The sequence below is a fragment of the Bos taurus genome, chromosome 10 (genome assembly GCF_002263795.3).
Source record: "Bos taurus isolate L1 Dominette 01449 registration number 42190680 breed Hereford chromosome 10, ARS-UCD2.0, whole genome shotgun sequence".
Lineage (NCBI taxonomy): Eukaryota > Metazoa > Chordata > Mammalia > Artiodactyla > Bovidae > Bos > Bos taurus.
This window is the reverse complement of record NC_037337.1, coordinates 78,484,610-78,497,942: the sequence shown is the minus strand read 5'-3', so window position 1 is coordinate 78,497,942 and position 13,333 is coordinate 78,484,610.

Below are 13,333 nucleotides of genomic sequence, written 5' to 3'. Positions count from 1 at the left end.
TCTTTTTCACTGCTTCTCCCTTCTTTCCAAGCTCTCTTCAATCATCTTGAAGAGAGGGCAGTTGCTGTGGCCACTTTCATTTTGATTCTTAGACTTCCAACTTTTCATCCCATGAAAAGATTTGAGGACCCTTCGGGAGTCATGACCCCATTTCACCTTGGCCAGGCACTCACCCGTGCCTGGATACTGAAGGAAGAAAAGGATTAATGGCATTATTTTGCTAACTTTGTTTTAGCTCAACCCTAAACCAAAAGATAGTTAGAAACACCATGAAGAAATATAAATTGGACATATAAACAACTGCTCTCTTTTTGAGAAAATCTTTGCATGACAAATCTCAAATTGGACAAAGCAGAATCAACACTTGACATTGCATGAGCCATCTGTCATGGCAGGTTCAGTAAATCAAATAGCAGATCAAAAATCTCTCTGTGATATGTTATTCTACAAATGATAAGAACAAAATCTGTGATTTGGGTGTTGCAGAAATCGGAAATATGGGATCAGAAAAAGCCAATCTCCTGATGGTCTAGTTGCTGAGCCCTAGAATCTAGTCAGTATGCCAGGACCAGACCAATCTCCCTTAAACCTCTTTTATCACATGAGTTCCTTACTCTAGAAATTTCATCCTATCCCTATTTCAAGTATTTTCTTTCTTTTTACACACTTTCTCCTAGATTGACATTCTTGCAAAAATTTAAATTAGGCTTTCAAAGTCCACCTCTGGTTTCCCATCATCTGTCTATAATACCTCCGGCTTCAGTAAAAGCAGATGCCCGCAAATCCACCATAATCAGCTTCTGTTCCTTGCCTCTGTGGGTTTTATCCCTTTCCTCTGAAATGTGCTGCTTTCTATCCAACTTCACCTGCTCTAAACTGTTCAATATCTTGGCACAGCTCAGTCCTCTAACTTCAATGCAGCCATCCTTGAATGTACGAAAACTGATTTCTCTCTCCTCAAACTTTCTACAGCTCTTAACAGACTGCAGTCTAGTATTTGATTTTATTCACTTGCTCAGTCTTAAATAATGTAACATGTGAAAGAGACTTACAGTTTAAAATAACAGTGCCTGCATATAGTTGTTGCTATTCAGTGTGCATTCTGACTCTTTGTGACCCCACAGATTGTAGCCCACCAGGCTCTGTCCATGAAATTTCCCAGGCAAGTATATTGGAGTGGGTTTGCCATTTTCTTTTCCAGGGGATCTTTCAGACCCAGGGATAGAACCCATGTCTCCTGGGTTTCTTGTTGTTTAGTAGTCACCCAATATATATTCCTTTATTTCCTTCTTCACTATTGTTGCATATTAATTGTTTTCTTCCTAACAAGGCTGGCAGCTAATTTAGAAAATGATCATTTTATTTCCTTTTCCCTCACAGGGCCTGGTATCTTGAAGAGCGCTCATTAGATAATCAACAGATACTGACTGACTGAATGATTGATCGTCTAATGCACTTTGCATTTGAATTCTCACTACAGAAGCCCTTGAGGATGTGCTGGATTTCTTCCAAGAGATCTAAAATTGACCTCTACTGCATGGTGGAAAGTTCACTGTTTTTTTTTTTTTTTTTGCAGATGAGAAAGTTGAAATACAGAGAGAATTTAAATATTCCCAAAGTCAAAAAGGACACCAGTGACAGCTACGAGGTAGGATTGGAAGCCAGGCATTCTGACTGCCAGTCAATTGAATTTGGAGTCATTGAACTATACTTTTTTTCTGACCTGAATAGCTTTTATCCACCTGTTAATCTCTGATGTATAAGCTTTAGCACATTGCAGTGTGACTCTGCTTCTCTTTCTTTTTTGCTATGTTTATTTTTGAGTGACTCTTACAGGTAAAAATGTACCTAATTATCTATCATTTTGGTTGCTTAAATTTTTTTAATTAAGGTATAATTGATATATAACATTATATTAGTTTCAGGTGTACAACAAAATGACTCAATATTTGCATATATTATGAAAAGATCGCCACAGTAAATCTAGTTAACATTTGCCACTATACATAGATGGAATTTTTTTCTTATGATGAGGACTCGTAATGTCTACATGGTAGTTGCTTTTTGTTTCTTTTTGGCCGTTTAAGATCAGGAACTGTGCCTCACATGCCCTTACTTACATTTTTGGTGTCTGGCACAGTACCTGATATTTAATAAGCATTAATAGATGCTTAATAAAATTTGTCAAATGGATGATATTATCAATAAAATGATCTTCTTAGAGTACTGAACAATTAACCTACCTTGTCCCTGTTTATAGCATTGAGCAGAGTTAAACTTATAGTCTTATTTATAGCAGTTCATGGGGTTGCAAAGAGTCGGACACGACTGAGCAACTGAACTGAACTGAATTCTTAATACTGAATTATATTTGCTGTGCCTAGTTATTGTCATCTAGAGATTATACAAGAAATTGAACTATCATTTCATTATCCTTAGTTTGATTCCTAAACTATAGGCTAGCCTGGGCTTTAATTTCCTATCCACAAGTAATAATATAACACTTACATATTTAAGAAAAGAATAACTTCTTCCGATTGAAATAAGAGGTAATTAAAGGAGACAGAATTACTGGTCCCAAGTTAGCAGAAAGCATTTTATCACTGACTCATTTGAGTCGTATGGATTTCATAACTGATGATTAGCTTCTCTTAATCAGTTGAACATCCATTTAAGGGACAAATTGATTAGCTCCTTGCATAATTAACAGAACATTAAGTACCATCCCTTTGAGTTGAGAAAATTGTTTTGATTAACAGCAAATATGAACAATTTTACATTAATATATTAAACTCTATCTCAAATTATCATTAATCTGTTTTTTCAAAATGCTGAGGAGGTGTTTGTAGCTAGCGCAGTGACCAATGTTTGCAGTTTCTAAAGCGCTTTCATTTCTTCGGCTGGGATTGAATTTAATATACCTTTTCCACAAAATGCATAGATTGCCAGTACTTTCCTTGGTCTTACCCTTCATCTCCCTTGATGTGGTTGTCCCCAACCCCTCCTGTCCATTTCACTATTGTGGACAAAGAGCAGAGGGCACCATCCAGTCCTAAGACAATCCTCTGTGGCTTTGTAATCAGGTTTTTGTTTCTTGTTTTCTTAACTGTCCTTCCAAACCAGTGAGAGTTTGGAAATTAGGGAAAAAAATTACATTCTCACCAAAGGTTGCTGCTACAGTTCAATCAATAAAGGTCTTAAGTATAAATATATATACCTTTTCCACAGAGGATAAGAGTATAATATACTAGTATATAAATAATAACCAACATTACTATGTGATCAACTCTTAGTTTGTACTTTCTATTTAGTGAAATGGTAAACAACACAGTTCTGGGGCACAGAACTAGGAAAATAATTAATATTAAATTTATACAAATCATTTAAAAAATAATTGGTGAGGAACTGGAGAAAGATTGGCATGAATGTTAAAATGTGGGGCTGCTATGCCCTTTTCAGTTGTGTCCAACTCTTTGTGACCCATAGACTGTAGCTCACGTGGGATTTTCCCAGCAAGAATACTGGCATGGGTTGCCACTTCCTCCTCCAGGGGATCTTCCTGACTCAAAGATTGAACCTGCATCTCCTGCATTTGCAGGCAGATTCCTTACCACCAAGCCTCTTAGAAAGCCCTAAAATGGGGAAAGTGGTTATTAAAGATGTCAGAATCTATAAAGGAAATAATTGATGAGCCAGGAGAAATCACAGAATTGAACAATGCAGAAATATGCAAGAGTAGACATGAACAAGACGTTAGACAATCAAAGATGTGACAGGCTCTGCCTGCTAAAGCCATGTTGAAGAGAGTGTTCCAGTGGGGAAGAACAACTGGGAAATAGATCTTACAACTCACACGAGGTCAGCAAAGTTGTTTAAAGATGTGCTATGTCAGTAGTCATAAAAATTGCACTAAATTACACAACATATAATTAAAGCTAAACATTCAGAATATTAAGGCTCTGTCACCCTTAGACAAATGGTAGTTGATTCTGATTATACCTTGGGCACTGAGGACCTAATTAGTTTTTTCAAGAAGATGTACAGGTGTCAGTCAATTCTGGAGTCAGTGCTGAGCAGGACAGTTTAATGGAGACACTCTAATACTTGAAATTGATGAGGCCTGAGGCAAGTTTCAAACGCAATTTGCAGAAGTTTAGAAACTTAGTGAATGTGCAGGAAATTCAGTTTAGGCCTGTTTCTGAAAGTCTATAAGTGCTACCTGCTTGCCTTTTTAGCACAACTCAAATTGCAGTCCCAGTAAAGATTAGTTTTACAGAGGACAATTTTGTAAGCTCCAATCAATAGGATTGTTGTTCAGTCGCTCAGTCGTGTCTGACTCTTTTGCAACCCCAAGGACTGCAGCCCACCAGGCTCCTCTGCCCATAGGATTTCCCAGGCAAGAATATTGGAATGGGTTGCCATTTCCTTCTCTGGAGGATATTCCCAACTCAGGGACTGAACTCACATCTCTTGCTTGGCAGGCAGATTCCCTACCCCTGAGCCACCAGGGAAGCCCAATCAATAAGATACTGAACAACTAATCTAAAGTGGTCATTTTATTTTAATATTATTACATTCTATTGGTTCACTAAGAGACGCTTGGCTGTGATGATTTATATTACCTAAATGGTAATTGCTGAGAAACAGGCAAATAGCACAAGTTCCACTAGTGCACATGTGTGTGAGCTAAGTCACTTCCATCGTGTCTGACTCCTTGTGACCCTATGGACTGTAGCCCGCCAGGCTCCTCTGTCCATGGGATTCTCCAGGCAAGAATCCTGCAGTGGGTTGTTGTGCCTACCTCCAGGGGACCTTCCTGACCCAGGGATCAAACCTGCGTCTCTTATGTCTCCTGAGTTGACAGGCGGGTTCTTCACCGCTCGTGCCACCTGGGAAGCCTCCAGTTCCACTAGACCAGCGTCTCAAACAGTGCTTGTGAGTGCCTGGCCAGCAAGTTGAAAATACAGATTCCTAGGATCATCCTCATTGATTCTGATTCAGATAGTTTGGGGTAGGACCTGGGGCTCTGCACTTTTAACACATACACATAGGAGATTCATGAGCCATCCTTTGAGAATCACACACAAGCCAAGAGTTCCCTGAGGGGAAGGACCATTCTTTATTTTTTATAGAAGTTTCAGTACTTAGTTTTATCATGCTTGGCAACAGTTAAATAATTCATTGGGTCAATTAATAAATAAGTGGGTGATTATTTTTCACTCTGCCCTACTCTCACTTAATATCAAAGTATTTTCAAGTTCCACAATGTTTGCTTAGAAGTTCTAGTCTTAAATTCTTCATCCTAAATAGCAGGATCATGTTTCACAATTGGGGTTTCTATACATTCATTCATTCAACACTCAAAATATATTCACTGAGCTCACACTTTATACCAGGGACTCTTCTAACACTCGGGGTATGTCAATGAGATAGACAGAGACCACTCCCTCATGGAGCTTACATTCTGGAAGTTTTCATGTATCCTACTTCTAACTCCAAGATTTTAAAATTATTTTCTGCAAATATAATTATGTGCTGTAAGTTCTTCACACCAAAGAATTTCTTATAGAGTCTTGAATTAAGTAAAACATCCATTTTGGCAACTTTCAAAGCTCACCGAGGAGAAGAGAGATTGGCTTAAAGCACAAGAGAGTTTTATTTTTGCATATAAATATTTGTGTGTGTAAAGGGGTATGTGGTTAATTATAAGCGACAGGAGGAGAATGACAGATGCTTAGATCCTCTGTCCCCACCGAGAGACAGACCTTGCTTGTTGGAGTGTAGTGGCACATCGTGTGGTCTGTGTACTGAATCACTGATTTAAATATTGCAGCAGCTGGAGTGCAAAGTACATCAGCAAATACTACAGGAGGAGGAGCGTGTATGTCTTGAATACAGAGTAAGAACGGAATAGGTTTGCTCAGTCACACAGAGCAAGGCTGTGGATGGCCCTTTTTTTTTCCTCTTCAATATTTTAGTTTCAAAGGAGAGTTGGAGAAGGGCAAGAGGACTGTCCAGGGACACAGGCAGATAAATAAGTAGAGAGCTTGGTGTTTTTTCCTGAATCCTAAGTGTCTATTCTCTGAAGAGACCAAAGTTCTCACCCTACCAGGAAAAATCTATTCAGGGAATTCATCTCCATAATGAAAGCAAAGTAGGGACAAGTGTAGTCCCTACTTCAGTGCTCATGGGGAAAATAAGAAGGATAAACTAGTTTTCTTTGGTAACTTTCATTTTATTGCCTCTATTCATGATCTAATATGAAGTTCAAAATTCTTTTCTCAATTTTTCTTTAATAAATAATGTCAATAAAGTCTTGCCCAGACCACACCTGACCTCATTTGCTGCTGCTGCTGCTGCTAAGTCGCTTCAGTCACGTCCGACTCTGTGCAACCCCATAGACGGCAGCCCACCAGGCTCCCCGGTCCCTGGGATTCTCCAGGCAAGAACACTGGAGTAGGTTGCCATTTCCTTCTCCAATGCATGAAAGTGAAAAGTGAAAGTGAAGTCGCTCAGTCGTGCCTGACTCTTCACGACCCCATGGACTGTAGCCCACCAGGCTCCTCCATCCATGGGATTTTCCAGGCAAGAGTACTGGAGTGGGGTGCCATTGCCTTCTCTGTGACCTCATTTACTATTTCCTAATTTATAGATTAGGGAACTGAGGTGAAGAGAATTCAAATGATGTTACAAAAAGATACCACCATTTAGTGAGTAGCAGAATGAAGACTAAATCCAGGTTCTCCCACTACAAAATCTGTCTCCACCAGCAGGCTGCCTCTTCTCACTCTTACACCTTTTTTGTGGTTGTTGTCTCTTTTTTCCCGTTACAATTCCCCACATTATAAATGACAGGAATGCTGGAGGAGTGAGTTATTGTGGGTGGGAGGTGAAGAAAATGGTTAACGCTGATGGGTAGAACTTTCCTACTTACAGATAAGGCGTTGAAAAATAGTAGGGAAAAATAAAGAACAGCTTTAGAAGGAATATGAATTCAAACAACAAGTGAACAGCTACATTCCATACTTAAAAATTGTTGTTGTTCAGTCGTTAAGTGGTATCTGACTCTTTGCAACCCCATGGACTGTGGCATGCCAGGCTCCTCTGTCTTTTACTATCTCCTGGAGTTTGCTCAAATTCATGTCCATTGAACTGGTGATGCTGTCTAACTGGAAATAGCTAAAAATGTTAACTCTTTTTCTCAGTTTTCTGGATCTTTATCCTATCATCTACATTAAAGATTTCCCATCATCTGGTGAACTTCTTGGGGAAATCAACCTAACTAAAAACATCCTCCAAAAGTTCCATGATATGACAAGAAGAGATGCCTTATTCTCAACCTGAAAATGTCAATGATGGTCATCAGAAATTATGACTTAGGGTCATTTAATGCATTCATTCTTTGTTAGTCTGAGTCACAGCTCACCATCCATGTTGATGCCAGTTGATTTGGTAGTGTTCATGTGGAAACAGCAGGGACCAGTGAGTTGGATCCCATTCTGCCTCATGCCTCATCAACCAGATGGTTGGCTGAATCAAAGCCAGTAATGCTGATGTCAGAGGCGAGAGAACACAGCTGGATTTTCAAGTTCAAGGGGAAAAAGAGAATCTGTAATGCTAAAGGTTTGGAAAGAAATTGCTTTTGGACTAGTAGATAGAGCCAACTACAACTGATGGAGCTTTTTAATGTTAAGTCCTGCAGCAAAATTTCTGTGTAATTTCTTTTGTGGGCATGGTAGCATCAGAATCTTTTTTATTTCACACCTGCTAACAGGCCTATTGGTGCCAGTTAGCTGTCACTGGATCCAGAGGAAATGTTAGCACTGACACACTTGACTCCTACCAACTCCTGGATCATATTGTCCCAGGGATTTCTGGTGACTAGCTGGAAACCAAAAGGTGCAAGAATGGGAAACCCCTTAGAGCACCAGCTCCTAGGAACTTGTTGATGAAGATTTTATTTTCATGAGTATATGTCAGTGTAATTTCACATTTTGACAAAGATGTAAGAAAGGTAATTCACGCTTTGTTTCCTGCCTTGGTCATGTTAGGGATAGCATGTGTGCATGCTAGATTGCCTCAGTCATGTCTGACTCTTTGCACCCCTATGGACTGTAGCCCACCAGGCTCCTCTGTCCATGGGGATTCTCCAGGCAAGAACACTGGAGTGGGTTGCCATGTCCTCCTCCATGGGATCTGCCAGCAGAAAATCTAATTGCAGGCACATAGGGCAAGGGAAGGGGGACAGGGCTCTTCCCCTACCAGGATTTATACATTGGGGAAACTTGGAAAAAGGCCTTCAGTTTTTATTCTATCATAGTTGCTGCTAAGATGTTCACTGCCCAAGCCTATCTGGTCCATTTGAATCTGAAAACTCCCTTTTACCAAACTTGATCACAGCTGCAAAACCATGATATCTGGTACCCCTGTGTTTCCACATCAGAGGCCTGACCATTGCCGGGCCACTGCATAGGAGTAAAGGCCAAGTCTTCCGTCTACACCTGAAACACACAACAACTCTCTCTGCCCTCCAAAAGCCTCCCTCTCTACAGGAATCCTTCTCTTTCTCCAGAATTCAGGACATAAATTCCCCTTTTCCAAGCAACAGCTTCTTCTCAGAGATCTGGGTGTGAGAGGAGTGTTGCTTTCAAGGTCTCTTCTGAATCACAAAGAAGTGACTAAACGAATGCCCACAAAGAAGGGAGGCTTGGAGGGGAGGTAGGAAGAGGGAAATTTCCCTTTCATTCTTTGTATTCTCCTGTTGAGCAAGAACAAGGTAAAATTCGATCAGTAAATCATCCTGCCACAGAGATGAAGGTGACTTGTATATGACTGAGGTTAGTGAAGCCTTGTGGGATACACACACAGTGACTGAATCAAGTTTGGGAATGTAGGACCAGAGAATGACTGAGCAACAATCTGCAAATGAGTGCTTAATCCTGGGAAACTCAAGCAATGCTTTACTGGGACAGCAACTGTGGCACTTGGTATCAGAAGAGTAACGTATCCAGGGAAGGAAAGCTGTTCAATCCTAAATGTTTAGGAACAATACATAATATTGAATATTTCTATTGCCAGGAGTTCCCACATATGTGTGCTTAAGAAGATGAATTTTATGTGTTACGGCAAAAGAAAAGTTTCTCCCACACTTGCTATAGCAAAAGGGTGCTATGGATTTCAACTCCTAGGAATTAACCTATGTAAATGACTTCTGGGTAAGCAGGGAAGTTTTTTTTTTTTTTCCCCCAAAAAAGCACTCAGTTCAGAAGTTTCCCTGTTCTTGCAAACATTCTTGGTGATTTATACAACTGTTCCCACTGAAGAGTGCAGAGAGAAGGAATTTTGTAGCAGAACATGATTGTGGTATTGGAGGCAAGAGATGTCCCCTGAAGTTGTAATGATTGCACAGAAGCAGAGTGAAAAGATCAGCTGAGCCAAGACAAGCCCATTTATTTTAGCTTTAACCATACACTGATGAGATAGAGATAACACTATCACAGCTACCTGGTTCTTATTATTGTCAATCATTTATAAGTAATAACTACTACATGCTTGTTTTATTTGAAATAGATTACAACAAAATTTTAAAAAATGTGTTAAACAGTTATAATTTTGCTAAGAGGATACAATAGCAAATTGGCCACAAATTTGTTTCTTCTCTGTAATCACACCTCTGATGGTATCTTCCTTCTTTGACTCTGAGCTCACCATATAACTTGTACTGGTAAAGGGGAAAATCGAAAATCTGACTGAGGCAGAGACTTGAATAGTACTTGAGCAATGGAACTGGCACTGTCGCTGCTCTTAGAACCTCGTACAGTCATATGAACAAGCTCAGGCTACCATGTGGGAGGGTAAGGGATATGTGGTTCATTTACCCCATCATCAGACCCAAGAAGGAACTGAACTCCAGATGCAGAGTTAACTAGTTCATTGGCAACTGACTGTAGATGCATGAGTAAGTCACACTGAGACTGCATCACTCAGAAAAGCGAAGTTAAAATTGTGACCTATCCAATACAAACAAAAGCAAAAACAAACAAATGGGGCCTAATCAAACTTACAAGTTTTAATACAGCAAATAAAATAGAAGAATACATGTCTGCCCAGTCATGTCTGACTCTTTGTGACCCTATGGACTATAGCCTGCCAGGCTCCTCTGTCCATGGAACTTTCCAAGCAAGAATACTGGAGTGGGTTGCCATTTCCTGCTCCAGGGAATCTTCATGATATGGGGATTGAACCTGTGTCTCTTGCATTCCATTCACTAACAGACAGATTCTTTACCACTGTGCCACCTGGGAAGCCTCTTTGTATAGCAAAGGAAATCATAAACAAAATGAAAAAGCAGTCTATGGGCTGGGCAAAAATATTTGCAAATAATGTGACCAAAAAGGGCTTAATCTCCAAAATATACAAATATTTCCTACAACTCAATAATAACAATGAAACAACCCAATTGAAAAATAGGCAGAACACCTAAATAGACATTTTTCCAAAGAAGACATACATATGACCAACAGACACATAAAAAGATGCTCAACATCATAATTATTACAGAATTGAAAGTAAGAACTAAAATGAGTTACCCGTTCACATCAAGATGGCCATCATAAAAAAGTCTACAAATAACAAGTGCTGGAAAGGATGTAGAGAAAAGAAACTCTTCTACACTGTCGGTGGGAATGTAAATTGGTATAGCCACTATGGAAAACAGCATGGAGGTTCCTCAAAAAACAAAAATAGAATCGTCATATGATCCAGTAATCCCACTTCTGGGCATATATCTAGATAAAACTATAATTACAAAAGGATACAGGCACACTTACATTCATAGCAGAGCTATTCACAATAGCCAAGATGTGGAAACAACTTAAATGTGCATCCACAGGTGAGTGGATAAAGAAGATGTGGAAAACTATTCAGCCATAAAAAAGAAACAATGCCATTTACAGCAATGTGGTTGGACTTAGAGATTATTATACTAAGAAACAAGAAGTCAGAAACAGAAAGACAAATACCACGTGATATCACTTATATGCAGAAACATCACCGACTCAATGGACATGGGTTTGGGTAGACTCCGGGAGTTGGTAATGGACAGGGAGGCCTGGCGTGCTGCGGTTCACGGGGTCACAAAGAGTCGGACACGATGGAGCTACTGAACTGAACTGAAAAAATGATACAAATGAACTTATTTACAAACCAGAAACAGACTTACAGACATAGAGAACAGACTTGTGGGGGAACCGGATGGTGAGGGCTAGCCTGGGAGTTTGGGATTAGCTGGTGCAAGTCATCATATGTGGAATGGATAAACAACAAGGTCCTAGTGCATAGAACAGGGAAATAAAGTAAATATTCTGTGAGAAACCATAATGGAAAAAAATATGAAAAGGGATATATATATATAACCCTATAGATAGATAGATAACCAAATTACTTTCCTGTACAGCAGAAATTAGCACAACATTGTAAATCAATTACACTTCAATACAATAAGATTTTTAAAAACTGTGACCTTCCAATCTGTGAGCTAAATAGGTTCTAAATAGTGTTTTTGGCCACTAAGTTTTATAGTATTCTGTTACCCAGGTTTGTTATGCATCAATAGATAATGACTATTGCACCTCTGGAAAAAAACTGAGGGCAGAGGGAGAGGAGAGCAACAGAGGATGAGATGGCTGGATGGCATTACCAATGCAATGGACATGAACTTGGGCAAACTCCAGGAGATGCTGAGGGAGAGGGAAGCCTGGCATGCTGCAGTTCATGGGGTTGCAAAGAGTCAGACATGACTTGGTGACTGAACAACAATAATAACATAGCACCTTATGCACATATGGCTCATTTAAGCTTCACAACAACACTATAAAGTAGGTAGCATTATCACTCTCATTTACAGGTGGGGAAGCAGAGGCAATGAAGGAGTGGGAACACGGACCAGTCTCATTCAGTTTATAAATGGCAGCACTGACACTGAGACAATCTGATTCCAGAGTCTATGCACTGAACTGTTATGCATGATTAAACATTAACTTATATTCTAGCTAATTGTTTATTAAACCAACACAACAAATACCTCTCTTCAAAAGGCAGTTCAATTATTTTCAATTAATATTTTTATTTATATCTAAAGTGTTGCACATTAAAAATAATTCAGGAAACTTCTGGTCATGATCGAGTAATGAAGACCATATTCCCTCACCTTCTTTAAACAACTATAAAACTGGACAAAATGAATCAATGGGTTTTAGACATTGGACAACAAGTAGCACTGGGCAGTGATCCCTGAAACCAGAGCAATAAAAGAGATGAGTCCTACTATTATGACAGCTTTTTACTGGAGAGCATTTCCAGACTGCAGCACAGGGAAGGGGAACCCAAACTGGAACTAGCAGTCCTGCTGAGATGAGAATACAGAGTTTGAAGTTTAGGCAGACGAAGGTGGCCAGAATATTCAGCGGAAAATGCAGGCGAGGTGAGAACCTCATAGAAGGAGATCTTTACATATCTGTGGAAGGAATTCTTTGAGTCTTTGGCTGAATAATTACCTACTCTTGCTTTTGAGAAAATTATATGAGATCACAGAAAGAACCCTGGAAGAGAGCAGGTAGATTTCCTAGGACGGGAAATAGTTGGTGTTCTCACTAGCCAGTGTGATAAGAATTCCTAATACAAAGGGCCTACATCCAAAAATAATTCCCAGACATCCAAAGAAGCAGTAAATAATATCCATAATTGGGAGAAAAACCAATAGATGCATATCTAGAAATGACAGAGATGGTGGATTTATCTGACAGAGTCATTAAAATGCCTGTCTCTGTATATTTGAGAAGGGAGAGGAAAACATGAAAATGACGAGAAAAAAGATGAAACACATCCAAGTTGAACTTCTAGAAATGAAAAATACAATAACAGAAATTTTAAAAAAAGATCGAAAGGAATTGATAATTAGAACTCTGCAGCAAAAAAGATCAATGAATGTGAAGCTATCATAAGCATAAACCATCCAAATTTAAGCATACAGAGGAAAAAAACCTAACAAGAAGGCAGTGATTTCAGGGACTCTATCAAGTGGTCTAATGTACATGTAATTGGAATAAGAAAGGATGGGAGTAAAATATTTGAATAATAGTTACAAAATTTCCAAATTTAATAAACACTAAAGTCCCACAGATCCAAGAAGTTCAACGTACCTGAAGTAATAGAAACAGAAGAACCCCCAAGACATATCACAATCAAACTGCTGAAATCTGGTGATGAAGACAAAATCTTAGAGATAAAAATTAAAGATGAATTAGAGATAAATAAATAAATCATTATATAAACG